At 36.3% G+C, this 13,272-nt stretch overlaps 1 protein-coding gene across 1 annotated transcript in view; it reads left to right on the forward strand.

Annotated features, from left to right (window-relative positions):
* The window catches only part of crhr1 (corticotropin releasing hormone receptor 1), a 96,253-nt gene that overhangs the window by 50,556 nt on the left and 32,425 nt on the right, over positions 1-13,272 (forward strand). The window lies entirely within an intron of this gene.

Genomic DNA, 13,272 nt, shown 5'->3' on the forward strand with positions numbered 1-13,272 from the left:
TATAAATAAGCACTATAAAAAGGTGCCATGGAGTATAAAAAGTACTAAAATTGAGCATCATTCAGACCAGAAATTATTTGTGAAAACAATGCAGACTTTTCACTAGGAATAAGGACTTCTTTTCATAAGTTCTTGTTAAGTTTATTTGCTCAATAATGTTTTTTCTTTATGCATTTTTTTCATACTCTGAGAATAAATGCAAACTATTAATCCTTTTCATGTTCAGTGACACTTTAAATAGAATAAGGGGAAAATACTCAGCAATGATGTTGATTTATGAATTTGCACATGGTTTGTCTTAAACACCACATAGACATATAACATTAAAAACATGATTTTCACCAAAGGTAGTATTTAAGAACTACATATTAAAAACTTACTGTATTAGGTAAATACAGTTATAATGTTTGGTACCTTGATTACATTGTTTAAGAGCAGAAAATACTCGCAAGCTGCATATTAGATATCTAAATGTTAACAAGCCAATACTTAGTAGCAAGAATGAATTGACTACACTAATATGACAAAAACTGTAACCTCCAAAGTTAATTTCAGGAATGGCCTGTGTATTCCACACCAGTGCTCACCTGTCAGCGGAGTTTAACCCGGCTCCTCCGTCATTCATAGAATGACGGGGTAAAAAGCAGAGGGCATCAAAGTATGAAAGGAGAGCAAAGCTGCTGTGGCACAGTGACAAGCCACTGTTGGCAGCTAGCTGTTCTCATTCTGTTTCTTGACAAAAGGCTAGACTGGGAGTACCTTTCTGTCCTGTATGACACAAAAACCTTCTTACATGTGCCCTGAGGGCAGAGACAGGAAGGCATTCAGAGAAGCAGTTTGACAGTAAACACACCATACACTGTAAAAAATTACCGTGATTTTAACAGTAAAAGACTGTAAAAATGCTGCGGTGAAAAACTGTTAATTGGTTTACAGAAAGTTTCCGTACTATATACGGTGAATAACTGTAATAGATCTAACGGTACATTTAATGTAATTTTACGGTAAAATACCGTTAAATTCACAGTTTTTGAAAGTGAAAAATAACAATTCATTGTAAAATTTACAGTGAAAAACCGTAAATTGACATTCCCACAATTCCCTGCGTGACACTTCACATTTGATATATTTTTGTTGAAATAACTCTGTTTCTTCTTAGTTTTTCTCATTTTTTTCTAATCAGTTATGTACATTAGGGTTTTATGTTACATCTAATGTTGTTAAATTAATGTTTATTGCATTTTTAAAATTTCATGCATGTTACCATGATGGTGTTTAGTGTTTGTGTGAATGACACTGTGTGCTCCTTCTATATATTAGTATTGTGCTTCTCAGTTTGTGGAAAAGCTGCTTGTGATGAACTTTGATTCATCATGTGACTTTTATCACCACTGTGTTTGGTGGTTGTCAGTGTATTATAAAGGTACAAAACAGATATTAGTACTTCATTAGGTTGGTAAATTAACATTATATCAGTTAATGAAATATGTTATTTTACCGTGAATTTTACTGGGATTTTTTTTACAGTGTACTGAAATCCAATGTTAAATATACATATTTAAAATGTAAAATTCACATGTAACTCCGTAAGTATGTTTACGGTTTGATGTCATTTTTACAGTATTGTTCTGGTAACCACAGCTGCCGGTATTTTTCCGTAGAAACAACGGGATTTTTTTTACAGTGTAGCATTTCTCTGTATATAATATCTCAAAATAAACCAAAATAAATGCAAGTTGGAAATCGAGGCTGCTCTCATAAACTTTACCCCACAGGGAAAGTGTTTACATATAAAAAGCACTTTTCTTGGGAAAGAAGTGCATATAGTTTTTCTTTGAATACTCCATAGTGGCTTTGATTATGTGTGTCTAACTAAATTGAATAATGGTTCATTATTTCAAACAATCAAAGCTTTCATTTAAAACAAAAACAAAACAAATCCATGAAAAGAGCATTTGTGCTTTTTGCATGACTCTAACTAGAATAGCATGTGTCCTGTTTAATTTGCTAAAGAACTGTCCATTAGATGTCCTCTGGCAAAACCAAATGTATTAATAATAAAAATGACGAAATAGCACTTTGTTAAAACTGCCCCATTAATAGTATAAGCCTTTTAACAGTTTTCTGTTGTAAATGTTCACGTAGATTAAGTCTGTTTGGACAGGACTAGTTTTCCCTAAGGAGGTCATGTAAATTTGTGTTTCACAAATGCATTTTGTGGTTTTAATCCTGTCAGAGTTGAACATGATGGTGTTTTCCTTCAAACATCCTCAGTTAAAATCATGGAATAATTGTTGTCCTCTAAGAACTGTAATCCTGTCTGGATAGGAATGTATGTAGTTGTGGTATATTATTATTTCACAAAACTTTTCCTCATTTATTTTGACCTTTGTCGAATACCATGAGCTGCATTTGTTGTTATACTGCCTGGTGCTCCTTCAATATGGACCTTTTTGCCAACTTTCGGGGTTAAATAATACTTGGTAGCACTGTTGGCTTCCAATCTGAACATTACATATATGCGCACACACACACACACACACACGTTTGTTTTTGTGAATTCTGGGGACATTCCACAGGCGTAATGGTTTTTATACTGTACAAACCGTATTTTCTGTCCTGATATGTCACAAAAATACACACACAGACACACACACACACACACACACACACACACACACACACACACACACACACACACACACACACACACACACACATATGTCTGCAAGCAAGGATTAAATTGATAAAAAGTGAAATTTGTAAAGTTAAAAAAGATTTCTATTTCAAATAAATGTTCTTTTAAACTTTCTATTTATCAAAGAATCCTGAAAAAAACATCACAGTTTCAACATTTATGATAACAATAAATATTTCTTGAGCAGCAAATCCTTATATTAGAGTGATTTCTGAAGGATCATGTGACACTGAAGACTGGAGTAATGATGCTGAAAATTCAGCTTTGACATCACGGGAATAAATTACATTTTAAAATATAATAAAATAGAAAACAGTTATGTTAAAGTGTAATAATATTTCACAATATTTTGATGTTTACTGTATTTTTGAGCAAGCAAATGCAGCCTTGGAAAGCATAAGAGACTTATTACAAAAACATTATAAACTGTTACCGACCTCAAACCTTTGAACACATATTCTACTCCCATCTGAATAGTGCTTTGGCAATGTGATAACCTCCCATTAACCTCTTTAATGTGATTTTTCTATACTTACTCACTCCTGAAACATTCAGAAGAAAACTTTTTCTTACTTTAAGCAGCACTAGATGAGGAGGACCTCTGCTCTTCTATTTCTGTCTGCTCTTACGCAATGAGGGTCAGCGGGGTGATAGAGTCAGCAGACCTCCGAGCACATGGCCACTGTATGAGCCGATGGCGCTTCGCCAGCACCCCCACTGTACTGTGCGAGTGGACAGACAGGTTGCTCTTACTGGGCCCCAGCAAGGGACGTTACCAGTACATCTGCACACCATTTGGGCTCAAGGACGCTCTAGGAGGCTCATTCCTCTTGTGCCGCAGGCTCTGCGCAAAGCAGCCACGGCTTGTTAGCGCCGACCCCCTGCAGAGAGAGAGTGGCCTGAAACATACCGCTTTAGCTCCCTGAAGTTTATGATTTTTGTTTACGGCTTAAAATTGCACCACTCAGTGCTTTTGCCTGTAACCCATCTCAATATTAGCTGCAGAGGATCTGATTGTGGAGCCCGACTCATAGCAAACGCTCTGAGCAGGCGATTATTCTTGAAAGGACACATCTTAACCGGAAAAGGCCTGGTGCAGTGGATCAATGGGAAGCGAGTGATGAGGGGGATGACTTGAATAGACAGCTGTGATAACGCACTCCTATTAGTGCAGCCAGTGGGAATGCTAATAACCAAAACACATGCATTTGTGAGCAGGCGCCGGAAGACTACGAGACCCATGCAGAGACTCAGAAGTAAGAGGCATGTGAAAGGAAGAGATGCTCAAAAGCATGGAGATTGTATGAGTGGGGATTCAGATGAAAGGAAAGGACTGCACTTAGGTGAAACTGAAATTGATTGAAATTAATCAACATTGAACTTCAGCTGAATAATGACACCATTTTCTTTGAAGAACTGCTTTACAGCAGAATTTGAATGCATCTCAAATTTGATGAAGTTTGCATCATTGATTCTGTTATTTTCATGTTGTAAAGTTCCTTTAAAACAATCTGTATTGTATGAAGTGGCAGTGCTATATAAATAAAGGTGACTTTACTTAAAGGGGGGGTATCACACACAGTTTCTGCCAATCTCATGTTAATCTTGAGTACATATAGAGCAACAATGCATCCTTCATATCTCCGAAAACTCTTTAGTTTTGTCATATTTATAAAAGATAGATATGCTAAACTGAGTCTTTCCGAAAAAAGCTGAGATCCTGGAGGCGTGTCTGCCGTCAGTGCTGTGGGCGGAGCTAAAGAGTCGTGAGCATGCGCAGCTTCTGGGTAGAGATCGCATGCTAGCTGCGACATCATTATAAATAAAAAGGGAACAAAAACGTTCGTGTTGTTTACATTATATGCACTTGCGTGCCAATTGCCAACAAAACACAGACATCTTATGCAGCTTTACTCACCACCCTCGATCTGCAAATCCAGCGCCAGACTGGGACTTGTTTACAAAGTATTCATCACCAAAATCAACCAACAAACATACATGCACAACTCCGTTGCTGCCCCAGAAAAACAAACTTCATCCTCTGTTCCCTTAACGCTGGGTTCTTTGGGAAGCTGAAAAAGGTAATCTTTCCCTCACAACCAAAAACACACTCCTTTGTTTACAGGAGCTGTGTCTCATTTCAGAGGCTGCGCCCTTCGGAGGTCGCATTTGTATGCTGAATGCTTCATCAAGGATGTCATATTTAAGAAAAGTAACCATAATAAAATTGACCGATATTCATTGTGAGGTGTAAAATACTGTAATTTCCTTCCTATGTTGCAATCTAATGGTTATTTTTCTTAAATGAGACTGCCTCTATGATGTATTCAGCCCCTGAATTGGGACACAGCCATTGTTGAAAAATCTATCGGCTTCCGTATCCCGAACGAAACACGTTGATGGGCGTGTTCTTGCTCTTGCTCTGGGTGATGTGTGTGTGCACGCTTATCAGGGAGAAGTGTCTATACAAGGAATTCCGCTCTCTTTTGAGTCATACAGGCACAGAAACTTTGGCCATATTTAGCATGAGAATGCAACTCTTTAACAGTTTAAATAAGTCAGAATGCATGAAATAGCATTGCATTTAACTTGACCAGACTTAGGCATCGATTTGAGGATGTTATTACCAAATTCACAATGCTGAAATGAAAAGCTTTGGAAATTTAAAGGTCCTGTTCTTCGTGATCCCATGTTTCAAACTTTAGTTAGTGTGTAATGTTGTTGTTAGAGTATAAATAAAATCTGTAAAATTTTAAAGCTCAAAGTTCAATGCCAAGCGAGATATTTTATTTAACAGAAGTCGCCTACATCGAACGGCCAGTTTGGACTACATCCCTCTACTTCCTTCTTTAATGACGTCACTAAAACAGTTTTTTGACTAACCTCCGCCCACAGGAATACACAAGAGTTGCGTTTGTAGAGTGTGTTTGTCGCCATGTCGTCGAAACGCTGTTATTTTCATCCCGCAGTCCAATCACCGGGTCTGATTCCGGCTCAAATTGATAGGGTAAAATTAAAGACATGTTTACAATAACACTGAGCGCGTGCATCTCCACGTTATGGTAAGAGGCGTGACCTTTCCGGGCAAGGTTCGCTAAGCTGCTGTCGAATCACAACACAGGAACCGCTGACACAATCAGAACTCGTTACGTATTTCTGAAGGAGGGACTTCATAGAACAAGGAAGTCATCAGCCCGTTTTTATGACAGTGGAAACAGCGGTATACAGATAAGTAAATTATGTGAAAAATACTGTTTTTTTACACGCGAAACATGAACACATGTTATATTGCACACTATAAACACAATCAAAGCTTCAAAAAAACACGAAAAACAGGACCTTTAATTTATGAAAACACGGACCTTTCATAATGCCATCATAATTGTAGTTCAGTTGTAGTGCACCATTCAAAAGTGAATTTAGAATGTAAACAACAAGATGCAAAAATATATATAATGGTATTTTGTAACTAGCTTTGAAAGACACTGTCATGTGTTCATGTGTTTTAAATAGCATGTGTAGTTCTGTTCTAGTGTTTTTCTGTCTCTGTGTTAAAGAGGTTATGAACTGTGTTGTTTTATTGTTTTGTGTTTCCTGGGGTGCACTTATAATGTTAGTATGTTTTTTACATCATAAATGGTCATAATTTAGAAATAAAAGGCATTTTTCCTACCCTGATTTTAGCCCTTTTAGAGTGAAGGTGCATCATCCATATTTATTTTACAGTCTATGACTGTGTATTTAAGCCCTGTGTTTAGTCCTGTTCGGTGTCTGTCGTCTATGTGTACCCGTTACTGTGTACGCATTACTTTGGACTGATTGTTCTGTTCTTGTTTTCGTCTTTCTGGGAAACCTGCACATTTCTGTTAGTTTGATTTTGTTTGAAATAAAGACTGCTGCACTTGAATCCAGTTTCGTCTCTGCTGCAACCAGACCATGACAGACACCTTGGGTGGTGTAGTTATCAGAGCAGACGATCCTGCCAACCTGGATCTGGCTGCTCTGACATCTGAAACACAGGCCTGTGGGCACCAACTTGTTCCTGTCCCGTCACCAGCATTCCCATTGCAGCGCGACTGTTGCCAAGCTCCTTGGATATCCAGCAAAGCTGAAATGTTTTCATTCTTTACAGCCGGTTTGATTTTACATCGCATAGCCTGTTTTGCGATGTAAAATCAAAAGCCTCGAACTCATTTTTTACTTAAATATGGTTTTCAGGTACTCTTTACACCTTCGGTAATGAAGGAGTGATCAGTTCACTGTTGGCTAATAATCGATCATGGAATGTGCCGTTCAACTACAATTCATGGATTTGCATATTATATATGAAACCATGTTGTGATATATATATATATATATATATATATATATATATATATATACGGGAAATTCAGTTTCAATCATTAGTATACGGCATGAATAGGATTTGTTCTGTGGTAATAGTTTGTTTCATGAGTGTTGCAGCAGGCACACTCCCAGGTTTCCACTGGGGAGAACTTATGGCCACTTGTCGCCAGCACTGCCAGCTTGTCACCACCACGAGTGCCCCCCTGACCCCCACCCTCAGCTGCCATGGTGATGGTTGGCAACATGAGCATTTGTGCCCTGTGTGTGATCTGATTGTGGATTGAGCAGTTAGACATTTGCTGACCTCCTGCTTTGAGGTATTGCAGGCAATTATAAAGGACACAATTTTATTTCTTAGGGGTTGTGCTGATATGAAAGGAGCTAATGCTAATTATTACATTTTTTACTCAAATCTAATCAGGTTAGCCTGTGAAAATGTTTTGTTCATACAAGATGTGAACATTCCTTTAATATACCAAGATTAAAATCTGCTCCATTTGTTTGTTTGTGTGTGTGTGTGTGTGTGTGTGTGTGTGTGTGTGTGTGTGTGTGTGTGTGTGTGTGTGTGTGTGTGTGTGTGTGTGTGTGTGTCATAATGGACAGCTTAAGTGAAGTGAAATACCAGTCAATTGGAATAAGAGGAGATTAAGGCACTTCCTCTAATTATTAACTGATTAAAAGAATTCTGCATTCCTGTCTGATTTATGAATCCATCCTCATTCTTATTTGCACAGTCAGTTAATCTTTACTTTTGACAACCAATAATAGGAATAGTCCTAACAGTGAGAAGGTTATTAAGACACATGTTATTATGACACTCTAAGGGGAAAAAGTGTAATTAGTCTGCACTTTGTCAAGGTGAAATCTTTAAGCTGTCATGGCAAAAATAGTGCTCTGATTAACTGCTTGGGTGGTAATTGGAGAAGGCTTGTGTTCCTGGCCCCTGATCCATGTCCTCGCATATGGAACTCTTGGAGTTTACACCACTGGCTGTTTATTTATATAAAGAATAGTCATACACCTATCATACACCCAGTAAGCCATGTTATTTCTGACCATTGTCAAAATTATTTTTGTACACAAACATTAAGCTACAGTAGCTTCTTCGTATCAATAGAAAGTACAATTTTAAACTACTAAGAATAACAAAGGTGGTGAATATTGAGCTCACGAATACTAATTATCTTATTAATTATCTTGCTTGATCATTTTTCTTGACCATCCAGTCACATAACAAATTTAAAGGTATGGGTTAGCAATTTTTGGTTCTGAGGCTTCCACATATTTAGACAACCTCTATAATTGATCGCTATCAGGATGTGAAGAGAGTTTCAAACAGTGTAACAAAAAGTGTTTATGAAAAACTGCCTACCATCCTTAGTGTGCACACACATAAAATAATAAAAAATCAATGTCAAGATCCTTTTATTATTATTTTTTTTTTTTTTCAATGTCATTTTTATATCAAAATTGGAAATAAAATATAAAATTATTTAAAAAGGTAAAATTGTCAGTGGCACATTGATTGCTGTTTTTTACACATGAATATAAGTCTGGTCACCTGATTGAGAGATTTGTTTGTTTGTTCAATTATTCATTCATTTATTTGTTTTTATTATTTATTAATTTGCTTACTTATTTTTTCCATAAGAAGCAGATGAAATAGTTTCTGAATGAGGAGCAAAAGCCAGAATCTATTAGTTGAGTTCCTTTTTCCTAATCTTACATCCCAAACCTCATCATCTTTTCTTGTTTGTGCTCATTGATCCAGAAGGAACTGCATCCTTTATCTATTATAACACTGTTTTTTCCTCGTAGATCAGGAATGGATTTTCCGGTGTTTGATTTTTAATGATGAATAATTTAGGTCTTTCACACAACGGCTCGCAGTAAGTTAAATGTGTCACGCACACAAACACATGATCATATTTTTGCATCCAGATGATATTGGCTGGATTTGTATTGCATGTGTGGCCTTTTCCTGCATGGCTCACAGGAATTTAGAGGCTTGTTTGGGGCATGGGGGATGGGAATAAGGGTCAGTCACACTCCAGTAGAGCCGCAGTGGACACCCATGTGCACGTCTACTGGAGGAGGTCATTGATTCACTTGCAGAAAACGTCACTGAGCTTCAGGGAGTTGATCATAAATAGTTCACACAAAAAGGACAATTCTGTCATCGTTTACTCACCACAATGTTGTTAAAGACCTTTGTGCTGTTATTACAAATTGTGAGTCTTTACACAACTCTTTGACATACAACACGATAGTCTTTTCATTCTCCATTTCTCATTTTCAAACTGGTACGTCACACTCGATTTTGATACACTCATGAACCAATGCCGTTTTGTGGCCAGGATCGTCAAAAATAGTGTGATGCATGGATACGGCATCTGTGATTGGACGCAAATAAGATTTCATGGAAGAATAGATTTGTTTTGTTTTCGTTTTGTTCTTTTGTAAATCATAATTAGGATTTAATCAAACAAATCTATTGTATGGCTTCAGAAGATTATTGCTCACTAGACATAATAACCTGGGCTCTTTGGAAAAACATGCATCTACCTATATTTTATAAGTGTATAAATATATGTGGTAACACTTTATTATAGAGAACACATATAAACTATTAACTACGACTTTTCCCTCAAGAAACCCCTAATTTACTGCTTATTAATAGTTAGTAATTAAGTTTAGGTAGGATTAAGAATGTAGAATAAGGTCATGCAGAATAAGGCATTAATATGTGCTTAATGAGTAAATGGCCAATATCCTAGTAATATGCATGCTAATAAGAAACTAGTTAAAAGACCCTTATTTATATCTCCAAAAAAAGTACCTATACTTACCTATAATTCACTGCAGTTTCCATTTGAAATGAACGCTAGTGGCAGTAAAACGGCAAAAACTTTTATTTCTTTTCACACAAATTATGATTAATGGAGCAGATAATTGAACTTATTTTCACACAGTTCCTTGCACAGTACTATGTTGTGACCTTAAAACACTTTTATCATAATGCATGATTTGTACATTTTGACATTTGAATCACATAACCAGCTCCATATTTTTAGCTTTTCTAAGGTAGTGAATTTGCTCTGTGTGTTTTCATCTCAAGTTTGCTTTTAACACCCTCGGTTATGTTTAAGGTAGGGTTTAGTGTAAGTGGTACATTAAACATGACAGCATATAACCTTTTAGTGCCACTCATCAGACCTATTATTCCTGAACTGCCACAATATGTGCAACAACCAATGTAATAAAACATTGCCAGATTCAACTATTTCTCGCCACTCACTAGATTTTTTGCTTGTTTGTTTGTTTTTTTTTGTTTGTTTGGTTTTTTGGACAGACGTGAGCATGAACTGAAATGTTAATCGTTTTAACAAAATAAGGAGGATCATAAAAATTGCATGTTATTTTTTATTTAGTACTGTCCTGAATAAGCTATTTCACATAAAAGATGTTTACAAAAATCCACAAGACAAAAAAAAAAAAAAAAAAAAAGCTGAATTTATAAAAATAACCCAGTTCAAAAGTTTATATACCCTTGGTTCTTAATACTGTGTGTGGTTACCTGGATGATCTATGGCTGGTTTTTTTGTTTTGTGATGATTGTTCATGAGTCCCTTGTTTGTTCTGAGCAGTTAAACTGAGCTCTGTTCTTCAGAAAAATCCTCCAGCTCCTGCAGATTCATCAGTTTTCAAGCATTTGAACCTTTTCCAGCAGTTACTGAGAACAAACTGAGGGACTCAAACACAACTATTAAAAAAGGTTCAAACATTCACTGATGCTCCAGAAGGAAAGAGCCAGGGGGTGAACACTTTTTGAATTGGATTATCAGGATTAATAGTACTTTTTTTGTCTTCTGGGAAACATGTAAGCATCTTTTGTAGCTTCTGAAGAGCAGTACTAAATTAAAAAATATGATCTTTAAACAAAATAAAAAAAAACTTGCACATCATCTTCTTGTTCAAAGGTTTTCACCCCCCAGCTCTTAATGCATCGTGTTTCCTTTTGGAGCATCAGTGAATGTTTGAACCTTTTTTAATAGTTGTGTTTGAGTCCCTCAATGGATCTCGAAATCATACAGTCATTGTTGGAAAGGGTTCAAATTTGCAGAAGATGCTGGAAAATCAAAGAATTTGCAGGAGCTGGAGGAATTTTCTGAAGAACAGAGCTCAGTTTAACTGCTCCGGACAAACAAGGGACTCATGAACAACCATCACAAAACAAAAAAACTGTCATAGATCATCCAGCTAACCACACACAGTATTGAGAATCAAGGGTATGTAACTTTTTGAACTGGGTCATTTTTATAGCTTTTTTTTTTTTTTTTTTTTTTTTTTTGTCTTGTGGATTTTTGTAAACATCTGTTAAGTGAAATAGCTTATTCAGGACAGTACTAAATAAAAAAAATAACATATAATTTTTATGATCCTACTTGCTAAAACGATTAACATTTTTGCAGATTCTGCAAGGGGTATGTAAACTTTTGACATACCCCTCATATATATATATATATATATATATATATATATATATATATATATATATATATATATATATATGTAAAGTACCTATAGTTGTTTTTAACAGATCCACATGCTGTTGTTTTTCTGTGAAGCACAGAAAACTTAACTTACCTGTATGTATATGTATATATGTATATATATATATATATATATATATATATATATGTTTTCTGCTATAATAATAGCATATGGATTTGTTAAAAATACCTAATTAACAAATACAAAGTAACAACACATTTTAATGATATACACATAATTTTCTTTTATCAACAATATTTTTACACAGATATTTATGTTGTAAACACGAAAAATATTAATCATTTCTCCTTTTGAAGTGGCATAAATCAACTGAAAACTGCAGGGGGTAAAATTAATGAGAGTTATGCAGTAAGAGTCAGATCTGCTAGTTGGCATTGTGTGGAAAAACACATCCTACAAGAAACATCTCTAACAATTTACCACATTAACAGAACTTAATTAACAGAAAAGTAGAGCCACATCTGCAAGTAGCCACTAGTCTCTCTGTGTGTGTGTGTGTGTGTGTGTGTGTGTGTGTGTGTGTGTGTGTGTGTGTGTGTGTGTGTGTGTGTGTGTGTACAGTTTGTGTGCGCACATTTGTGGGTGTACCATCCGTAACTAATGAGAAAGTAATGTCAGAGGCAGCTGCTCAGAGTGTTGTGTGAACGAGGTCAGGGAACTGCATAAGCAGCAGATACTCTGCCGCTAAATGCCCAGAGCTTGTGTTTCCACAAGGACAACTCTGGCCTCTCAGCCGTCCTTCCTCAAGATAAAAGTCATCCTCACCCTCCACCATCGTTTGTCTACATTCATCCATCACACCAGCAATTGCAGCTCAGCCAAGCTTTCATCAGTTAACTGAGGAGAAAATTAAATCAAATAAAAACTTGTGGCGAAAACCTACTGTATGAAATGCAGCGTTTTCAGTAGTTACGGCTGTTTTTGAATGGCATGCAAGTGGAAGGGTGGCACAATGGATTTTTATTTATATCTTCTTTCGTTTTTTTATAATTAATTGTACTAAATGAATGTGTTAAATTGACAACTCTAATTGCAATATTAATAATCGAATTGGATGAAAAAGATATGAAATGAGAAAGCTTGACAGCACATTTGGCGCTCAGTCAGATAACCTTTAATAAGCAATTATAAACCAGAGGCACTATTCAAAAACGTCAGTGATGACTTGAGTTTAGACGTCAAGTCTCATCTCTTCTCTTCTTCATAAATCTCTGAAGCTGACGATTACCATTCAGAAGACGGCGCGCCTTCCCATCTGTCACAAGGAAAATTGCATCATCATTTTCACAATCCATCCTTCCATCCTCCAGATGTCAGATGGCTTTCTCCCCACCGTGTTTATCACAGATAGTCTTGATAGACGGGAGATTATTTATATCCCTTCTCAAACAAAATGTCGTTTCAGTACCTTGATCTTGCTGTACGATCTGACAAACAGTCAAAATAATTAGCTGAGGTAGAGCTTTCTGCTGAGAAATGTTGTTTCGTCTCATATGTTTGGGTAAAGGATCTGCTTAAAGCATAGTGACTCCATGTCTGTGTGAGAGAGGCTTTTACAAGGAACATTCATGGACACTTTTTATCTATATTCAAGACCTCTAATGGAGCCACTCTCCGATGTCATTTTCAAGACATCGCATTTCTTTGATATG

Source organism: Megalobrama amblycephala, linkage group LG1 (genome assembly GCF_018812025.1).
Source record: "Megalobrama amblycephala isolate DHTTF-2021 linkage group LG1, ASM1881202v1, whole genome shotgun sequence".
In the NCBI taxonomy this organism is placed as follows: domain Eukaryota; kingdom Metazoa; phylum Chordata; class Actinopteri; order Cypriniformes; family Xenocyprididae; genus Megalobrama; species Megalobrama amblycephala.